General features: G+C 35.2%; 1 long non-coding RNA gene across 2 annotated transcripts; it reads left to right on the forward strand.

Moving 5' to 3' along the window:
* Window positions 1-3,991: 3,991 nt before the first annotated feature.
* Window positions 3,992-12,652, forward strand: LOC147581971 (uncharacterized). 2 transcript variants are annotated; one of them, XR_015249814.1, is made up of 6 exons: window positions 3,992-4,085; window positions 6,698-6,747; window positions 9,267-9,498; window positions 10,326-10,481; window positions 11,354-11,415; window positions 12,419-12,652. It is a non-coding gene; the product is annotated as an uncharacterized LOC147581971 (long non-coding RNA). The 2 variants fall into 2 exon arrangements; XR_015249813.1 differs by lacking the exon at window positions 11,354-11,415 and having other exon boundaries at window positions 10,326-10,509.
* The last annotated feature ends 8,458 nt before the right edge of the window (window positions 12,653-21,110 follow it).

The following is a 21,110-nucleotide window of genomic DNA, read 5'->3' on the forward strand; positions in this document are numbered from 1 at the left end:
CCCAAACCTATAGATATTACAGGTGAAATATGATGGAGAGTCTTTGGCTTGGCTTCTAGCCATAAGAGAATTTTAAAACGTTGATCTAAGATTCCTTACAAAAATTTTCAGCAAAGTAAATATTTTAAAATTCCTGCCTGTAAGGTAAATCACCATTCTTACTACAAGCATGAAATTAATAAAGTCAAATCTAATGAGAGGAGCTTTAATTTATGATCTATAATCTTTATTTGACATCTTTGATCACAAGAAGGACTATAGAGAGAAATTCTGTGTTTCAGTGAGAAACCACAGTACATCCATGCAGGTTATCATTATCTGGCCCTGTTGACAGTCTTTGTGCTATTTTGTACCTCTTTACAAATTCTAAGTAACTGTTGGATATGATGGATTTCCAATTTTATTACCTACATGTAAATTGGACTAAATTTTTTCATCTGGTATGCATTGTTAAACCTTATAATATTTTTGACTCTTCCAGTTTCCTTCAGTGTCTGGGCATATCCCCAACTAATGTTTTCAGCTGCTCCCCTTCCTAACTTGGTATCACCAAGAGCTAAAACTTGCCTAACCAGATTCTTATTTGAACTCCAGGTTGTCTTATAGCGGAGTTTACTCTCAACATCTGAAGAAGTACTGGGAGCTAAATTCTGAAGACTTGGTACACTTGAAGGGCTCATCACTGTAGTAGACCAAACAGAGGAAAGGTTTCTCCCTGTACAGTCTGCTGTCTAGGTCATCAAGGAAGTCTGATAAAATGTGTAGGTCATGCAGGCTCTTAGAGGAGAGAGAATGTACAACATCTCCAGGACTATCAGCATCTTCCTGGCTTTGAGAAATTCAACAAGCAGGACTGCCTCGCAGAAAGATTTGTATCCATCACATTCTTGGAACTCACTGGACTGGTTACCTTTCAGTGTTCAACTTTGCCTCTTTATTTTAATCAATGTTTTACATTAATCTTTTTTATTTTAGACATCCCTATTTAAAGACACGTAAACTTAACACAACTGGCCTTTGTCACTACCCCTCAAAAAATGGTTTAACTGATTTTACAAACAATGCCAGCAAGAGTCGTCAGGAGCTGATTTCTTAGAACCTGCTTTGCTCTGCTCTGGTTTTTGCTCACCTCTGAATTGTTCAGAGATGAATGATATTCATTTGGCTTAAGCAAATGGAGGGACTGACAATGTTAAACCCTACTTGAGCCCCGTGCTCCTGGAAAAATCAGTGATGGTTAAGAAATTAACACTGATTCTTTTGTGTTCTATAAAACAACTTACTGCACAGCACCATTCTTCCTCATATGACTCAGATAAGAGTCAAGGAGGCCCCCTGATTTGTTTACCTATGACAAGGATAGACACAGACCACACTCCCATTCTTTGTCTCATCCATGATTAGCTGAACCATTTGTATTCACTGACCAACCTGGACCACACATCTGTTAACTTAACTTGTGGGTACACTTAAATTTCTCTCCCCTCTTCAGAACATACTGAACCAAACTTTTAATCATGCCCAGCCTGAGCCATCATCAGAATGTGAACCACTGTTTCCATACAGAATTCTGGAGGACCAAGTTGACCTCAAGGGAAGATGTTTTCTGATCAACTGTTTCATCCCACCACCTATTCATTCCCCTCCTCCTCACTTAGTTCTTTCTAGCCTTGTGGGAAAATTCCTTTCTTCCTGATGTTAGAAACTTGTAGATCTTATGGTCAAAGTCTCCCTCGCCCTATTGCAACAGCACCCTTCTTTCTATTGCAATTGTCCTTTTGAATAAAGCTCTTTACCTAAGCTCAGATTTGTTTTTACACTACCATTCTGTGACATTTAGAAAAAGTTTTGTATTGTCTTCAAAAGTAGTTCAGTAAAGAATGTTTCATCATCACTTCATTAGGAGTGAAAATAATGTAAATGTCACTTCTGCATTTTATCCAATACTGCTCAACTGTAAGTTTAAAGCCAATGTTAATTAAAACACAAAATAAAATGACCTCGAAATAGTAAGTCATTTAAAAAATGATATATTGTCCCTGATTTATGTATCATTTTGAGTCTTACTTTACAGACTAACTCTGAAGTACCACATGTATCGTGATCCTACTACACATAAGCATTTCAGTCTACATCAACTTAATTCACAAGATGAACTTCACCAAAACTGGTACAAACCTGCTCAATGAAATGATCTCATGCTCATACACAGTATGTTGTCAAATAAGCATAAATTTACTAAAAAGGATTCTAACCTCTTCTTCTCAATTTTAGTATTTCTCTGTTCACGTACCAGTAACAAATACATTACAGGCCAGTCCTACTGGCCTTTCAATCCAGGAATACAGAATATTTTTCCTTCTGTGTCTTCCTTACTTTCTTTCATTAATGTCTTACAGTTTCCAGTGTACATGTCTTTTATCTCTGGGGTTATTTATTCTTAGGTATTTTACTCTTTTTGATGCAATTATAAATGGATAGTTTTCTTAATTTCTCTAATAGTTAATTATTAGTGTATAGAAATGCAGATATTTGCATAGTGATTATGTATCCTGCAATTTTATGAAATTTATTAGTTCTAACAGTTTTTCAATGGAGTCTTTAGAATTTCCTGTGTCTATTATCACGTCATCTGCAAATAGTGACAATTTTACCTCTTTCTTTCCAATCTGAATGGTGATGAACTACTTTAGCTTTTATTTGTCCTGAAAACTCTTTATCTGTCCTTCAATTCTGAAAAATTTGGACATGTAGGCTATTCATGGTTGGAAAGGTTTTTCTTTCAGCACTTGAATATATCACGACACTCCCTCTGGCATACAAAATTTCTGCTGAAAAATCTGCTGATAGTCTTGTTCCCCTGTTCCTAACAAGTTGTTATTCTCTTGTGGCTTTTAAGATTCCTTCCGTGTCTTAAATTTTGACTTTTTAATTATGATGATTTTGGCTTCCTTTAATTATAATGTCTTTTGGTTCACTGTATTTGGGACTCTCTGGGATTCCTGGGTCTACATGTCTGTTCCTTTCCTAGGTTAGGGGAGCTTTCATTGATTATTTCCTTAACTAAGTTATCTGTTCCTCTCTCTCCATAATGTGAATCCTATAATACAAATGTTAGTTCTTTTGATATTGTCCTGTAAGTCCCTTAAGCTATTTTTGCTTTTTTTCATTCTTTTCCTCTTTCTGCTCTTCTGACTGGGTGAGTTCCACTGCCTTGTCTTCAAGTTGACTGAACTTTTCTTCTGTTTCATCTACTTGGCTATTAAATTCCTTTAGTGTATTTTTCAATTCAATCATTATACTTTTACTCTGTGACATTTATTTGGTACTTTTTTATTTTTCCATCTCCTTGTTGAAGTTCTCACTCCTCCCCAGTTTGGTGACCAGCCTTTTGACCATTAATTTGAACTGTGTGTCAAGTAAACTACTTATCTCCATTTCATAATTTTTTTTCCTGAGGTTTTATCTTGTTATTTCATTCTTACTATTTTTTCTATTTCTAGTACTTTTTGATACATAAAGTCAGGAAGCATATCACTATATTCACCAAACACTCACCTTGAATGAAATCATATGTGCATTAGTATTAAAGTACACCCAAACTGGCTCACAATATAACCCCTCCTCTTTAAAAAAAATTGCAATGTTTATTTTTTTTATTTTTTTTTTCAACGTTTATTTATTTTTGGGACAGAGAGAGACAGAGCATGAACGGGGGAGGGGCAGAGAGAGAGGGAGACACAGAATCGGAAACAGGCTCCAGGCTCTGAGCCATCAGCCCAGAGCCTGACGCGGGGCTCGAACTCACGGACCATGAGATCGTGACCTGGCTGAAGTCGGACGCTTAACCGACTGCGCCACTCAGGCGCCCCTGCAATGTTTATTTTTGAGAAAGAGAGACAGAGAGAGAGAGAGCATGAGGCGGGGTGGGGGGGGGGCAGAGAGAGAGGGAGACACAGAATCCGAAGCAGGTTCTAAGCTCTGAGCTCTTGGTACAGAGCCCAACACGGGGCTTGAACCCACAGACCATAAGATCATGACCTGAGCTGAAGTAGGATGCTTAACCACCAGGCTGAACCACCCAGGTACCCTGATAACCCCTCTTCTTATTCCCAACTCTCCTTGCAAGGCCACAGTCAGAAATGCCAAGTTCATAAAATAAGTGGTAATCAAATAAAAAATCTCTTATCCTACGGCATGAGGTTTTCACTGATAAAGAGCCATCAAGTATAATTCTCTAATATCTGTACAGTGTGTAAGCCAAGTTATTATTCAGTCTGCACAAATTGTTTCATTCTATTGTTTAGCAAAATATCTGCAGGCAGTTACCACATAATTATTCTCCTTCCTTTAATACATAATTAACATTATGCATCATCCTAAAATATCATTTGACAAAGATTTTTCAACAATAACTTCTTGTGCTTTCTCTTTGAGTGTAAAATTTGTCATTAATATTGCAGTTGGCTATTGTTTTCTAAGTTGCTTCTGCTATAAAGAGTAGAACCATAAATGCTTCCCAACTTTTGGTCTCCTCTGTAAGTCTAACAACAAAATCAGCGTTATTGCATGAAAATTATTTTATGCATGTTATGTTTAAAAATCTCCCTCAGCTTACTGAATCAAAAATAGAAAAATCAATGGCTTTGAATAGATTCCACTGGTCAAGTATTCTAGCTTATTCTTTCCAGCTCCCCCAACTCCCACCTTGCAACGGGAGTATCGCCATCACCACTACCACTCCATCATATGGTTGGTGTCTAAGTTGCCCTCACTGAGGGAATGCAGAATGTGCCCCAAACTATAGAGTGGCAGATCAGTCACAGATAATGAGACATTTAAAAGTGGGTAAAACTAAGTTAGAGTCGTTAGGTTATAGGACAGTTTCACTTCAACTGGATGTTCAAATCAAAGGGCTGCAATTTATCTGTTGGTGGACATCTCCATGGAAAACAAAAACAACAGCTACACAGTTAGCCAGAATCCATGCATTTCTGCTGGTTAAGTGAAGGTATATTTTCTGCCTACTCTTCAAGCAAGATTGGGGGCTTTTAAGGCCTTCCTCTTTTCTCTGTCCTCTCCTTTTCTTTCTCTTATGCCCCCTCTTGATTGCTTCTCTTCCTTCTTTTCTCTTTTCTTCTCTTCTGTTATGATTTAGGCTTTTTTTTTTCTTTAAATGGGTGATTTCCCTAACTCACGTGGTCCAGGAAAGTGGAATATTTCTCAGGGTACAAGCTGGAAACTTCACAAGGAAGCAGAGGGAACACATCAATTAATCCTTCAAGAAATAGCCTTGCCAGACATTTATGCCCCTGTTTGACAAGGCTTTATAATGGAAAATGAACTGGGGAATTGTGGCAAATTAATCTCCAGTCAAATATAATTCAATTTTTTAAGATATTCATAAATGTACTTCCTATTTGCACTTTTCTTTTCCTGTCGCATATGTGAAATCATGACACTCGAAGATTTATGTGTCCCAGCATATACAGATTTGCATTCCATATTCACCACTAGAGACCACTTCACTCTTTGTTTATGATGTTATTTTGGGCTGTACTATTTATGTTACTCTTTTCATCACTTTTTATGCTTCAGTAAACCACATTTTAGTCATGGGTCCATTTTTTGAGAACTGAAGATATAATGCAGCACAAGCATAAAAAACAAAATTACAAATTTAATAATGTTAACAGTAGCATGAAAATGGCATGAAAATATATTAGGTGAGACAAACTGTATCCTATTAGCTAGTTATTTGCAGACAAACAAACCAATGTGGTCCTTAAAAGGACATGTATAACCTTAGAGGACATAATTAGCATTAACTGTATGAGCAATGGGATTTCTATGCAAATAAAAATTAATCTTACATTTCAGGTTTGTTTAAGGTTGTGAACAAAATAGTTTCATGGATTTTGGATTTTTGTTCTTCAAACCAACACCTTCTCCAACATGGCTACAAACCATATTTTAATACATGTTTTTCTGGCTGTCAGAGTATCATGTCTCCTTTCATATCTCTTGTCTCTAAATCCATTATACATTACTTTTTCCCCTTTTTCCTCGGAGACATTATTTGTGTATCCACATACACAAATATACACAGAGACACACATACATAATAATTAGGAAATAAATTAGAAGGACCCCTGTGTTTTGACCTCTTATTATAATTTAAAGCAATTAATAAAGAGCACAGGAGCATAAAAATTTATCTTGACCTGAGAGTGCTTATCTCTAAGAAGCCAGATAAAACACAGCAGTTATTTTCATTTGTCCATGGCTTACATCTTCTCCATAGAGTATGCAATCACTGCATCCTTACTCAAGAGGGGTGCCGTGTTATCTCAACAGCACAAATAATCTGAAGGAAGGAGACTTATACCACAGGACAAGAAAATTATTGTTGATTACAACAATAATGATATTGCACATCCATTTAGAGAAGAACCTTCTGGAAAGATCCAAAATTCACCTCTCATGACACATACCCAATGTTATGTCGAATAAGCATAGGGGTTTACCCATAAAAATGCTTTGATGATTTTTCTAAACATCAATATTTGGCAAGTTAATTTTGTTGCAAAAATAACTATTCACCACTTCAACATCAATAAACTGGTTGATTCAAATTAACGTCAATCTTATCCTTTTGTAAACTAGGAATACTAATATCTACTTTTCCTTTCTGCAGATATAAAGATCAAATGAAAAAATGTTTGTGAAATTTGAAACCAGAAAGCAGTTTAGTATAAAATTTTGACACAGACCTCTGTTCAAATAAAATATCATAGTTGAAAATAAAAGTGATTATCCTAACTAGTCCATAATTTATTTCTTTGAATAAGTTTACATATGTGTTAAAGAGTATATATACAAGGACTTTCAGTATAATGAACATGTAATCCTACCTAAATCTTTATATAGCTGCATATGTATGAATAAAGTGGTATAACTGTACATGGATTGATTCAGTCAGCATGTACTGAACTCATACCTTGAGCATTAGTCAAGGTAGAGACCCTCACTGTGTGCTCGGGCATCGCTACATGCTCCTAAAAAATTCATTGCACTGAAATTTATAGAAGGCAGAGAAAAGAACAGCATTTACTGAGTTGTCGGCATTTCAATTTATGTTATAGCATTAATTTCAAAAGTTATATTGAGTGAGATACCTTACTTTATCTGGTGGCATTTATGGCAGGATCAGTTGGCTCAGAAATGAATAGGAGGAAGGAGTAAGAATGCAGCCAAAGATGCCTTTACAGTAGGGTCGGCGCAGCAAGTACTGGGTTGCTACATATAAAGAATTAGTGCTGATAGCTTCCAACCTCAATGGTGGACGATTCCTAAGCAAAACTTTCTTGGTACTCATGGCTAGATCTATTTCTACAAGGTATCATCATAAAGAAATTGCCAAAAATGTCATTGTGTCAATACTTTCTAAGATCTTCTGTAAGGTCTTATTGTGTTTGGTTTTATCCATTTGGAGCCTCTTATAAATAATGAAACTTCTAGCATCTCTTCTATATTGACAGAATTCTAAATTCTATTATGATGGTAAAATGATGTCATCTGTGTCAAAAGTCAGCCATTGTGACAAATATATTTCACAAATCTGAGAAGAGGGGGATATGAAAACTTCTTAGCTCTTATTTTCAAGAACTAGAGGATTCCTAAGGCAGTTAGCCTAATGGATACATGATCTGAAAAGGTGGACACTTTGGGAACTAAAAAAAAGAAGAAGAAAACTAAAAAACATAGAAGGAAAAAAGGGGGTGTGCTTTTTAGGGGCAACTACGAAAAAATATAGACTCAGAAATATAGACTCTGCTGTAAGTGATTCTGTCAAGGGTCTTATTAGATATATACAGTTATGACCACTTTTGCCACTTAATACTTAGCAGAATGCTTTACAGTCATCACCATATAAGCACGTACGACAAAGAGATAAAGACACGGACTTACTTGTTTGTTACCAAATATCACATGGGAGGTCAGATGAGGAGGGCGAGAAACCCAGGGTTTTTCTTTTTCTTATAAAATCTGATGACACATAGTCTCAATAATGAAAGATTTCAGGGACAAAGAAAAGCTATTGAGATATGTAAATGCAGTTATAAGAAAGCAATAGGTCAAATAAAGGTTTTAAATAACCTAATGAACACACATGAGACAAAGTTTGAGAAGACAAGGTTTGACTTGCCTTTAACAAGTCAATTTCCTTAGACCAAACTTCATCAAAAAAAAAAGTTGGCATAAATTATGTCTAAAATCTCTCTGCATAAGGAAGGAATCATGATAAGATAGAAAGGGTACAGATTTTAGGGTCATTATTGCCTGGATTTTAATCTAAAATTCATCACATATTGGTTGCGTGAGCAGTGGCAAATGAATTAACCTTCACGAGTCTAAATTTACTCTCGGAATAAGTACCATCAGGATTGTAGTGGGAATTATAAACAATGGAAATAAGCACTTGGCACAGAACTTGGCACATAGTAGACACCAAAATATATTATTTCCTCCTATTCCTTTATTACCTTAAAATTCTATCAATTGTAGAAGCCAGATTACCCAGGTTATAATTTAAAGATTATTGTCTCTAGGTCTTTCTTCTGAAGTGAACTTGCGCTAGTAACCATGCTTATTCATGAGTTAAACTATGGTTAATATATATGCTTTGCCTCTTCTCTGCTTGTTGCAATAAAATAAACAATATAAAATCACAGCCACAAAAAAGCTTTACTCATAGACAGGGAAGCAATTAGCACTTCTGGGTGTGTACAGGGTTCTAGCTGATTTGTCTGCAGTATCATCTCAACTTCATTACAATACTGTGATGTAGTTATTTCACAAGTGAGAAACCCTGAAAAGGTAAGTAGCGTGGCTAAGGCCGCCCCACTGTTAAGTCACAGAGCAGCAGAGTGAGTGCAGGTGTGCTCACCTAGCCACTCTACACAGGACTTTTGAAGCACCAAGGTTGTTAGTGAGAGAAAGGGACTATTGATATTTAAGCCAGGGTTAGGAAGGGAAAGGTGAAGAGCAGGCTAATAGACGCTATGAGCAGCTCATTAAGCCGATGAGGGATCATATATAATATGTATAATATAATATAATATAATATAATATAATATAATATAATATAATATAATATATAATCAAAGTGAACAAATCATAGGAAAGGGATAATTATTAAATACGGCATGTCTTTAGTGTATATATATAACAGTGTATTTTTTCTCTTTTTATAAAACTGACAGCGAGAAAAGGAAGAAAAGTCCATGTTAATTCATCATATATTCTAATACACTTCAGCTGCAGATTAAAGAAACCATGCCAGTTGCTGCTACCGCAGACAGAGAACGGAGAAATCCTCTACAAGCCCCATGGGTTTACAGAAGTCTATCCATCACTCTGTCAGTCTTCCGGATCATTATTCAAGTTGCTATCCCCAATTTTGCTGGATATATCAGATCAACTCCAGCTCCATAGGTAATTTTTCTCCCTAATGGGTTTGGAATTTGTTCTTTTTTTTATTATCTTTGGGCTAATGTGCTGCTCAAAATCTTTGAAAATTCTAGGAAGAATGTCAGTCATTAGCTCTGAGTAGGGGGAGAGGAGGGTGGAAGGTGTACTTAATTCACAAACTATCACCTTGCTATTACTACACGCAGGGGACTTAAAGGTATAGACAGAACAGTTATATTAACTGTGAATGGCATGTTTTGTTCAGTTTCTGTTAGTATATTTTATATATTTCATTATTTATTTCAAGGACCTTTAAGGACAGGGGAAAACATGTCTACATGGCTCCAGGTTGGTGTCAAAATTTAGCAGATATCTAATCATTTGATCAATGAAGAACACTATCCTGGAAAATGCAGCTAAACATTTGTCAAAATGCAGTCAGCAAAAAAGAAAAAAAGCAAGGATCATTTTTGGACGTATCTGCAAAAGAAGGTTATTCTTCCACTGAACAAATCTGTATAGTGCAGCTGTGTAAGGTGTTGGGTTTTGCAAGGGTGATACACATACAAAGACGACCAGGGCTCTGACTTTAAGTTAAAAAAAATACTGATAACAGTGAAAAATATGTGTCATGTGTAATATTAAAGGCACATAAGATAAAGGAATATTGTCTCTATTGTAAAATTCAGAAAAGCTTCCTGAAACATGTGAAAACCAAGCAGAATATTGAAGATTCAAGAAGGGATGGAAAGAGCATTGCAGATAGAGGGTGTGTTGGTGAAAAAAAATGGTTACGCCAGATCATTAAGCATTTTAATATCTCTGACTACAATTTAATCTTCACTTCACAGGAGCAGAACTTTTCATCTTTTTTATTCACAGTCCCGTTCCCAGGATCTAGAACACCACCTGATACCAGATAACTGTTGGTTGAATGGATGATTAAATTATAAAATTCAAGTCAAGGAACAGAGAAACAGGAGTTTGGAGTGGAACCGGATCACACAGTATCCTTAAGTGTTCCTTCGTGACCCTGTTTGTAACGACTTCTTTTCACTTAGGCCCTCCCAGCTCCGGGATACCTGGTGATAACACAGGGCTCCTTCTCAGTATCCGACTCCTATCACACTCGTCCTCTAGACCTCGTTCTTATAATGTGGAACTGTCTTGATAGAATTTCCCATCATAATCTCCCTATGTCCATTTACCTGGGGATTTATTTTTGCTGATAGGAACTAATTTAACTTGCCTTAAATTTTGCATGGGAGGAAACCTTTCCAGATACCATTTTCAGTCAGCTATGGCACTGTGAAGAGACCACTGCCAACACTCAGTGGAGTCAAAAGCACTGAGTTCATCTCTTAGGTCTGATGTGAATCAGGCCTACAACTGTGAAATAATAATTGTTATTATTTTTTTAATTTTAAGTAGGCTCCACGCCCAACGTGAGGCTTGAACTCACAACCCTGAGATTAAGAGTCACATGCTCTACTGACTGAACCAGCCAGGCACCCTGTGAAATGATTATTTTTAAAGTGCCTAAATCACAGGGCAGAAGGAAGATTAAAATAGATAATAAGCAGAAACATCTTGCAAATTTTAAGACATGACACAAATGTAAGGAATTATCAATTTACTTGGGCCTTCGAGGCCTTGAAACCAAGAAATTAAATGGTATGTATGAAAATTTCACATTATCACCTCTTTTGTGGGATAACATCTTGTAAAGCATGGACAAACATTTTTGGCATCTTTCAAATGATGTTTTATAGGCAACTCCCTTTTATGTCTATATTAAAATGGCATTAAAGATACAGCAATATTGGAGATTATTATTTTTTCTCAAATCACTTAATCTCTTTGTTCCTTAATCTCACAGCATCTTCTGATCACTATATAAATATTTTCCCAGATGATCCTCATAACAAATAAGGCTACAAGGTAGTAACCATCATAATTCACACTTGATATATGAAACTATTATGAAATCTGCACAAGGTCAAATGTACTATGTCTGGCTCCCTTATCTTGGGGGCTTTCTAACATATGCTGATACCTCTCTCTTCTTGAACTTAGTCAAAGAATCTGAGATAAAGTCATTGAAAGGAGATACTCTTCATTAGAGTATTAATTAACCTACAGTAATCTTTTTTTTTTTTTTTTTTTTGCCTTTGCTGAAATAGGACAACATTTGCTCTAGGGCAATATAGAGAATTATTTATGTGGATTATTACTCATTAGTCTCATACAATTAATTAGTCTCATACTATTAATATCAATGCTTATTAGTTTGTGTGTATATATAGGTAGACGTAGCACAACATATATATGTATGTATAAACATATACATGTATGCATGCACACACATATTTACACACACTTGACAAATTTTCATTCCTTTCATTCCCTATCCCCATGGACACCTGCATTTTTTTCTCTTTGTGAGATATACTGCCAAATAAGTCTCTTATATAAACTAAAACTGTCTTTGATTTTATGTTACTAAAATAAGAAGTAGTCTTGCAAATCAGAAATATACAAATTAGATGCAACAAACATATTAACATTAAGTGATATAAATTTTGGTGAAGGTGTCTTGAAGAGAATAGCTGTATTGGTCTGATAAAACTAGTGAGGGAGAACATTACAAAACGGATACTGAAAATCTACAGATAACCTGAAGCTTGTGAGATTGTAAAAACAAAGTTCAGTATCTAAGTCCCTATGTTTCTTATAAAAATAGAGCCATTAAACCTCAAAATCATCATGTTGAGTGGTTAATACATGTGAGAGGTCACAAATTTTCCCATGACTGTTCAGACTAAGGATATTATACCATAAAATACATCTTTTCCTATTTTTGGACATGGTGACCCCCAGTATAAATAATTGCACATGTTATTTTATATTTAATTCTGTATTTATTATTTTCTTTTCTTTCCAGATGGACAGTGTGCTTTCTTCCTATATTTAAAGACAGCAAAGTGGAAAGCTGATGAATATTATAAGGACACACTGAATAGTGCATCGTTACTATGGCAATAAAAAAGAGAACCAATGTCCACGTAATGTTTGGTAAAATTCCATCTCTCTGGGTAAAATTTTACAGTTCTCTGCATTAGATGTAAGCAAATGTTCTTCATGTAACATTTTAAATTAAATATTTCCATTGAATTTACATGTATTGAATATCTATCATGTTCCTGGCATGGTATACAAACATAACTAAAGTACCTTTTCTGACCTCCCTGCAGACTATTTGGGAAAACTAAAAAACTAATAAACTCAACACAAAGCAACTAGTGTGTAACAGAGGTTTGCACAAGAAGCTATGCATCTAACACCATGCTTCTCCTCCTCCTTCCTCTCCCTCCCCTCTTCCTTGCTCTTCTCCTGTTTCCCCTCCTACTTCTCTTCTTTTTCTCCTTCTTCTCATTCCCTTATTTTTCGCAAGTAGTGAGGGAAATATATTAGAGAAAGAGGGCAAAGAAGGAATCCAGGATTTAAAGCTCCCGAGAATGTAACTGGAGAACACAGAGAAACACAGATAACTAGAATTATGTAAAGCAAAGTAAACATGTCCTAATTCCAATCTTGCATAATCTTTCTTAGAGACGTTGTGATAAAAATGTTACTTTATTAATCACGTATTGCTGTATAAAAGCATCCTCACTAACGTAGGAGCTTAAGACAACACATTAATTGTCACAGTTTCTGTGGGTTTGGAGTCCAGACATGCTTTAGTGGGCTGCTCCACCATGCTGCAAATTGTCAGCCAGAACTGATGCTCATCCGTTGTGCGGAGTGGGAAAAATCTGCGCTTGCCCCTTCGTGTGGCTGTTAGCAGCAGTCAGTTGCACGCAGTTGTAGGACTGAGACTTCCTGTTCTTGCAGGCTGTTGACAAGGGCAGCTCTCACCTCCTAGAAGCCGCCTACACTTAGTTCTTTGCCAGGTGGGATTCCCCAACATGGCCTTTCCCTTCCTCATAGCCAGCAAGGAAAGGAAAGAGTACAGGAGGCAGGCACTTCAACCTAGGTAACATAACCACATGCACATAAACACATACATCTTATCACCTTTTCTCTATCCAGTTGGTTACAAGTTAATGTCATAGGCGTCACTCATATTCAGAGAGTATATTTACACAAGAGCAATCATAGGTCCGCCTAAAGAGTTTATTATGCTACAGTTATTATCAATAGAAAATAGATGAGCCCTATCAAAATAATTGGGGGCCACTGTCTAATAAAAATTAAGATGCTGTACTGTATTTCAGTGCTAAATTTTATTCCCTCAGCTATGTCATTTTTGTTAGAAAAATGACAAAATACATGGAAATATTAGACATCTCTATTACAGTTCTCCAGAGATACAGAACTACAGTTGACCCTTGAACAATGTGGGGATTAAGAGTACTGACCCCTCCCCACAGTCGAAATTCTATGTATAACTTTTGGCTCTCCCAAAACTTAACTACTAATAGCCTACTTTTGACCAGAGGCCTTACCAATAACATAAGTAGTTGACTAACATGTATTTTGTATATTATGTACTATATACTATCTTCTTACAATAAAGCTAGACAAAATATTTAAAAGTCATAAGGAAAACTGAAGTACATTTACAATACTGTACTGCATTTATCAAAAAATATCCATGTATATTTGCACATTTCAAGTCTGTGTTATTCAAGGGTCTACTGTAATAGGATGTGTCTGAATGCATACACAGACACATGTGCACATACAGAGAGGGAGGAATTAATTTTTAAGAGCTGGATCACATGGGCCTCTGGGTAGTTCAGTCAGCTAAGCATCCAACTCTTGATTTCAGCTCAGGTCATGATCTCACAGCTCATGATATTGAGCCCCACATCAGGCTGTGCACTGACAGTGGAGTCTGCTTGGGATTCTCTCCCTCTCTCTCTTCCCCTCCAGTTTGTGCACTCTCTCTCTCTCTCTCTAATAAATAAATAACATTTTTTTAAAAAAGAAAAGAAAGCATTAAAGAATTGGATTACAAGATTATTGGGGCCTGCAAGTTCAAAAATCCATAGGCTGGTCCTGCAGACTAAAGACCAAGGGAAGAACAGAGGTTTCCGTTGAAGTTTTAAGGCAGTGTCACATCAGAATCCATTCTTGCTTGGAGGCGGTCAGCTTTTGCTCTATTCAGATCTTCAGTTAATTGGATAAGGCCCATTCACATTATGAGAGCTATCTGCTTTACTCAAAGTCCACTGATTTTTTTGTAATCTTATTTTAATAACGTGTTAGTAAATCCTATCCAGACACCCTCACAGAAACACTCAGAATAATGTTTGAGTAATGTTTGAGTAATAATGTTTGAACAAATATCTGAGCAACATGGCCCAACTAAGTAGACACATAAAAATTAACTATCACTAACTTTAAGATTTTTAGCAAACATTTTCTTTGACATATTACATATATTTTTCATCTACTGTGCTAGGCACTAAGTTCTCTATAAGTGTAATTCATAATGTTCTATGAAATTGATTTATTTATTACCATCCCTATTTTATAGATTAGGAAGTGCCCCAAATTCAAATAATATGCCCAATGTCACGCACCATCTGTGAATGATAAAAACAGGATCTGAGCCTGAGCTTCTTGGTTCCATAGTCCTATAAGATACAGATGAAAAAACGGAAATAAATTCTGTGTTCATAGATTACAATTAATATTGTTTAAATGCCTGTATTACTCAAAATTACCTATAGATTCCATGCAGTTTCTATTACAATTCCAGTGTCATTTCTCACAGAAATAGGACAATCTTAAAATTTATATAAAGCTGCAAAAGGTCCTAAATAGTCAAAGTAACTTGAGAAAGAAGCACAAAGGAAGACACATCACACTTCCTAATTTCAAACTATACTATGAAACTATAGTAATCAAAACACTATGGCATTAGCAAAAAACAGACACAGGTCAACAGAACAAAACAGAGAGCCCAGAACTAAATCCATGTACATATGACCAATTAATTCTTGACAAAGGACTCAAGAATATACAATGGGAAAAGGATAGTTTCTTCAGTAAATGGTGTTGAGAAAACCAGATATCCACATACAAAAGCGAAACTGGACCTCTGTCTTATACCATACACAAAATCTACTCAAAATGGATTAGAAACCTGAACCTAGGATTTGAAACCATAAAACGCCTAGAAGAAAACATGGAGACTAGGCTCCTGGACATTACTGTTGGCAATTGTTTTTTTGGTTTGATATTAAAGCAAGGGTACCAAAAGCAATGCAAACAAGTGGGACCATAATAAACAAAAAGCTTCTGCATGAAAGGAAACTATTAACATAATGAAAAGGCAACCTACAGAACGGGAGAAAAATCTTTGAAAACTACATATCTGATAAGGGGCTAATATCCAAAATTATATTAACATAAAATTATGTAACTCAGATAAGCCAATAGCAAAAATAAACAGATAGACAATGGGCAAAAGAACTGAATAGACATTTTTTTCCAAAGAAGACACACAAATGGCCAACAGGTACATGAAAAGACACTCCACCTCACAAATCAACAGAGAAAAGCAAATCAAAGGCACAATGAGATGTCACTTCACATATTGTTAGTATAGCTATTATCAGAAAGACAAAAGATGTGCAGAAAAGGAAACCTTTGTATACCACTGATGTATGGGAATGTAAACTGGTACAGCTACTATGGAGAAATAGTATGAAGTTTATTCATAAGTAAAATAGAACTACAATATGATCCAGAAATCCCACTTCTTAATATAATTCCATTCGACAGAATTAAAATAATAACAAATAATTATTCATAAATAAGGCAAGAATGGAAAGATAATGGAGGAAAATATTAAGGTGGTAGATTTAAACTCAACATATAATTAATTCCATTAAATTGAATAAATGCTCAATTAAAAGACAAGATTGTTTTGCTGAATAAAACAAAAGTGTGCTGTTTGTAAAACATACTTTGAAAGACTAATGATACAGAAAAGTTGAAAGTAGAATGTGGAGGAAGATATACCATGCAACTACTAAAAGAAATGCATAAAAATATAATAAAGTAGTAGAGAAAATAAATTTCAAGTCCAGAAGCATTCCAAGACATTTTGAGGATCTTTATCATGGAGTTGAAGGTTTAAAATTCTCAAAACATTTGATAAATAAATTTTCACCTAATCATGTCCTCAAAATACAAAAAGCACAAACTGGCAGAGCTATGAGGAGAAACAGACAAATGATTAGTTACAATGAGAGAATTTTAATACAATATTCACAGAAAATAAATAACGATTTAGGAGATTTTGCAAAACACTGAACAAACTTAACCAAATGCACTTGCATAGGATATTGCCAGTGTTGCAGAATTTACACTGTTTTCTATTGTATAAGAATTATTTGCAAATTTGATAATATACTGGTGCAAATGTCAAAAAAAGTTTTATAAAACTGAAATAATGCAGCCAATGAATGTATTTTACTGGACAATAAAGCTAGAAGTTAACAAACTTCACATATTTGGAAATTAAAAAAACACTCCTCAGTAATCCATGTGGTAAAGAAGAAATTACAGTAGAAATTGAACAGTGCTTATATGAAACTTTATGGCCTAAATGCAACAATTGAGAAAACTGAAATGGCAGAAAAATAATAAGCTAAGGATTAATCTAAAATTATTAAAAAAGGAACTATGAAACAGAAAGAATAAATAAAAAATATGAATGAAAATTGTTGTAGTGGAATGTAATCATTCAATAGAAAGGCCTACAACTTCCTTGAAAAAATGAAATTGATAAATTTCTAGCACAATGATTATCGAGAGAAGAAAGTAAAATATAAAATCAGTATTAGGAACAGATCAGATCAGTATTAGGAAAGTTAATATGAATATATATCCTAAAGCAATTTAAAATATAAGAACATATAAGAAACTTTGCAATAAAATTGAAAGTTATAGAAAACACACTAGCAATGAAAACTGTTATAGAAACTATAGAAATATTAAATAATATGGATAAATCACAAAATATACTTTTGATCCAATATAAATAAAAGTAATGGAATGATTACCATCAAGATGAGAATAATGCTTAAATATGAGAATACTGGTTTATCTTCAGGTGGAAAGGAACAGTTGTCACTAAGAAATGTCATGCAAAGGGATGATGGTGGTCTGATAATGTAATTTTTGTTCTCATAAGGTCGTTATATTGGTGTTCATTTAATAATTTGTTGATATGGCTGCTTTGTGTACTCCTCTTTATAATATACTTCACAATAAAAAATTAACATAAATATGTATGAAGTATAAGATGATTAAAATAAAGGCTCATGTAATCCTAGAAAAATAAAAAATGGATATGAAAATAATTTCAGTGGTAAGTGGAGTTCACATCATATTCCCTAGTGGATGGATCAGTGTAGTTGAACTGGGTTTTATTTTATTTTTAATTTTTTTTAAATTTATTTGTGAGAAAGCACAAGTGGGAGAAAGGCAGAGAGAGGGGGACAGAGGATCTCAAGCAGGCTCTGTGCTGATAGGCTGATAGCAGCGAGCCTGATGTGGGGCTCAAACTCATGAACCGCAAGATCATGACCTGAGCTGAAATTGGACACGCAACCAACTAAGCCACTGAGGTGCCCTTGAACTATAAAGGTAAAAGCTTCATAAGGACAAAGTTAAAAAGGAAAGAACAATCTGTAATGATGTATGCAAAGTCTCTGAGATAAAGACAACTAGTTATTTAGCAGAAGATCATGAGACAAATGTTTCTTATATACTCTCAATATAAAGACAATGCAAAGGAAAGAGGTATTTATACAATAGTGAATTTAGTAAGGTTATTTAACCTTTAATGTAGGCTGATAGCATAATGTGGTTGAAAACTCATGAATACTTATTCTGAGGTTTATGATGTATAAGAAAATGGCAAATAGTGCAGTGAAGTGAGTAGCGATAAAGCAACGTCTACAGATATGGAATCCTAATGAGTTTAGACTTTAGTACATAGTCTAATGACTCTCAATCATGTGTGGACGTGCGTGTGTGTGAGAGAGAAATTGAGGGTCTATGTACATGTGTAGAACAAGAGAAGGGAAGGTTATGGTCATATTCCTGATTTAGGAGCTCTTCAAAGCACAAGAAAGTATATTTATTATACATATGCTATTTTCCCTAAAATAAAAACTGTAAGAGAAAATCTTGACAGAATCTACCTAACCAGTAGGTATGCATAGAAGGTAGTATGAAAAATTATTTTAAGATATAATCAGACTCTAAGAAACTATCAAATATTTTTTTAAAAATAAATGTAATTATCACAGAGATCCCTTTAGAACTCAGATATAATCATGGGGACTCACTGCTTAAAACCCACAGTTACTAGTGAGAACTGGTAACGTGGCTCAGAAAGCCCTTTGAGATCCAGCCCTTGCCCACATCTAAAGCCCCATTCCATGTCATTCTCTCTTTCTCCATAGCTGGTCACTCCAATTTTCTTTCAGTTCCTTCAGTATTTGTTCTGCCTCAAAGTCTCTGCATCTGCTCTTCTCTCTGCTTGGAATATCCCCCAAACTTCACATATCACTTAATATCCTGGCAAAAGTCTAAACTCTCCTTAACCTCCACCATCAATATCACCACCAGTACTCCTGCCTCCACCAGACCAGCTCAGTTCCACTATATAATCTTATTTCCATTAAATCTATCCCATATTATAATTAAATACTTTTGTGATGTGTAAACTTATTAAGAAAAGTGTTTCCTTTGCTTACATTATTTCTAATGTCTATCACAGTACTTGACATTTAATAAAGGCACAAAAATATTTGTTGAATGAATAAGTATTTTCAAAGTCTTATAGTAATGATAAAGAAGAAATCTGATTAACAAGAAGTGATACTAAAGACAACAAAAACAGTTAAGAGACTTTTTAGTGATTCCAAGCAAACATAAATCATAAATAAGTCCGGGGTGGAAGGGGGTAATATACTCTACATGTAAAGAAAATAAAAAGGAAATAAGTCCCAAAAATAGTTAAGGAAAAAATTCAACATGGAAGTGATATTCCAGTTGAATTTAAAGGAATGTGAAATGTTTAAACAGCAAAGATAAAAGCAAGTAATGCTACTGTGGTAGACAGAATAAAGGTCTCCAAAGATGTTTAGGCTCTAATCTTCCAAAGTAGTAAACATGTTACCTTCCACGGCAAAAGGGGGTTTGTAGGTGTGATTAAGTTAAAGAATCTTGAGATAGGTATATTAACCTAGATTATCTACATGGCCCCAATGTAACCACAAGGACCTTATTAAGAGAGAGGTAAGGTCAGATTCAGAAAAAGTAGATGCAACAATGAATGTAGAGGTTTTGAGTGACAGAATTTAAAGATGGAGGAAATCCAAGAAATGCAAAAGGCCTCTAGAAGCTGCAAAAAGCAAGGAAATAATTTCCAGAAGGCATAGAAGGGAACTTCTTCAACTTGACAAAGAGCATCCATACATACATACCCTATAGCCACTTAATGGTGAGAAATTAGATGTTTTCCCCTAAGATCAGGAATAAAACAAACATATTTCTTACATATTTTTATATCTTCTGTTTACATACTGGATGCCTTAGCTAATGCAATAAGACAAGAAAAGGAAATTTAAAAACATACATATTAAGGGGGCATCTAGGTGGCTCAGTCAGTTGAGTGTCCGACTTCAGCTCAGGTCATGACCTCACAGTTCATGAGTTTGAGCCCTGCAGTGGGCTCTGTGCTGCCAGCTTAGAGCCTGGAACCTGCTTCAGCTTCTGTGTCTCCCTCTCTCTCTGCCCCTCCCCCACTCATGCACTTGCTCGCTCTCTCTCTCTCTCTCTCTCTCCCCCCCCCCTTCAAAAATAAATAAACACATTAAAAAAAACATACATATTGGAGAAAAAATACTCTTTGTTCACAGGTGACATCATTATTTATGTAGAAAACACAAAAAAACCTGTAGAAAAAAAAAATCAAAGTGGTATTGAGTTTAGCAACTTTTAGATACCACCACCAAAAGCATGATATATGAAGGAAAAAATTAATAAGGTATATTTCATTAAAATTTAAACCTACTCTGCAAAGAACACTGATAGGAACATGAAAAGACAAATCACAGATTAGAAACAAAAATATTTGCAAAACAGCTGTAAAGAACCTGTATCCCCCAAACATGCAAGAACTCCTGGAACTCAATAATAAGAGTTTTCAAAGAACCCAGTATAAAAAAAAACAAGGTAGGCAGAAAATGTGAACAAATAATTTACTAAAGAAGATATAGGTGGCAAATGAGCATGTAAAAAGATGTGCAACCTCATATAGATCAAGAGGGAATTGCAAATTAAAAGAAGATGGCAGCACATACCTATTAGAATGGCTAAAACCCCAATCACTGACAACACCAAATGACGGCAAGGACATGGACTAGCAGGAACTCTCATTCATTGCTGGTGGTAATACAAAATGGTACTGCTGCCTTGGAAGACTGTTTGGAGGTGTTGGTTTCTTTGTTTGTTTTACAAAGCTAAACGTAGTTTTACCATATATTCCAGCAATCACATTCATAAATATTTGCCCAAGTAGGTTGAAAACTTACGTCTAC

Source organism: Puma concolor, chromosome B1, assembly GCF_028749965.1.
Source record: "Puma concolor isolate L17-30 chromosome B1, mPumCon1.1.hap2, whole genome shotgun sequence".
Classification (NCBI taxonomy): Eukaryota; Metazoa; Chordata; class Mammalia; order Carnivora; family Felidae; genus Puma; species Puma concolor.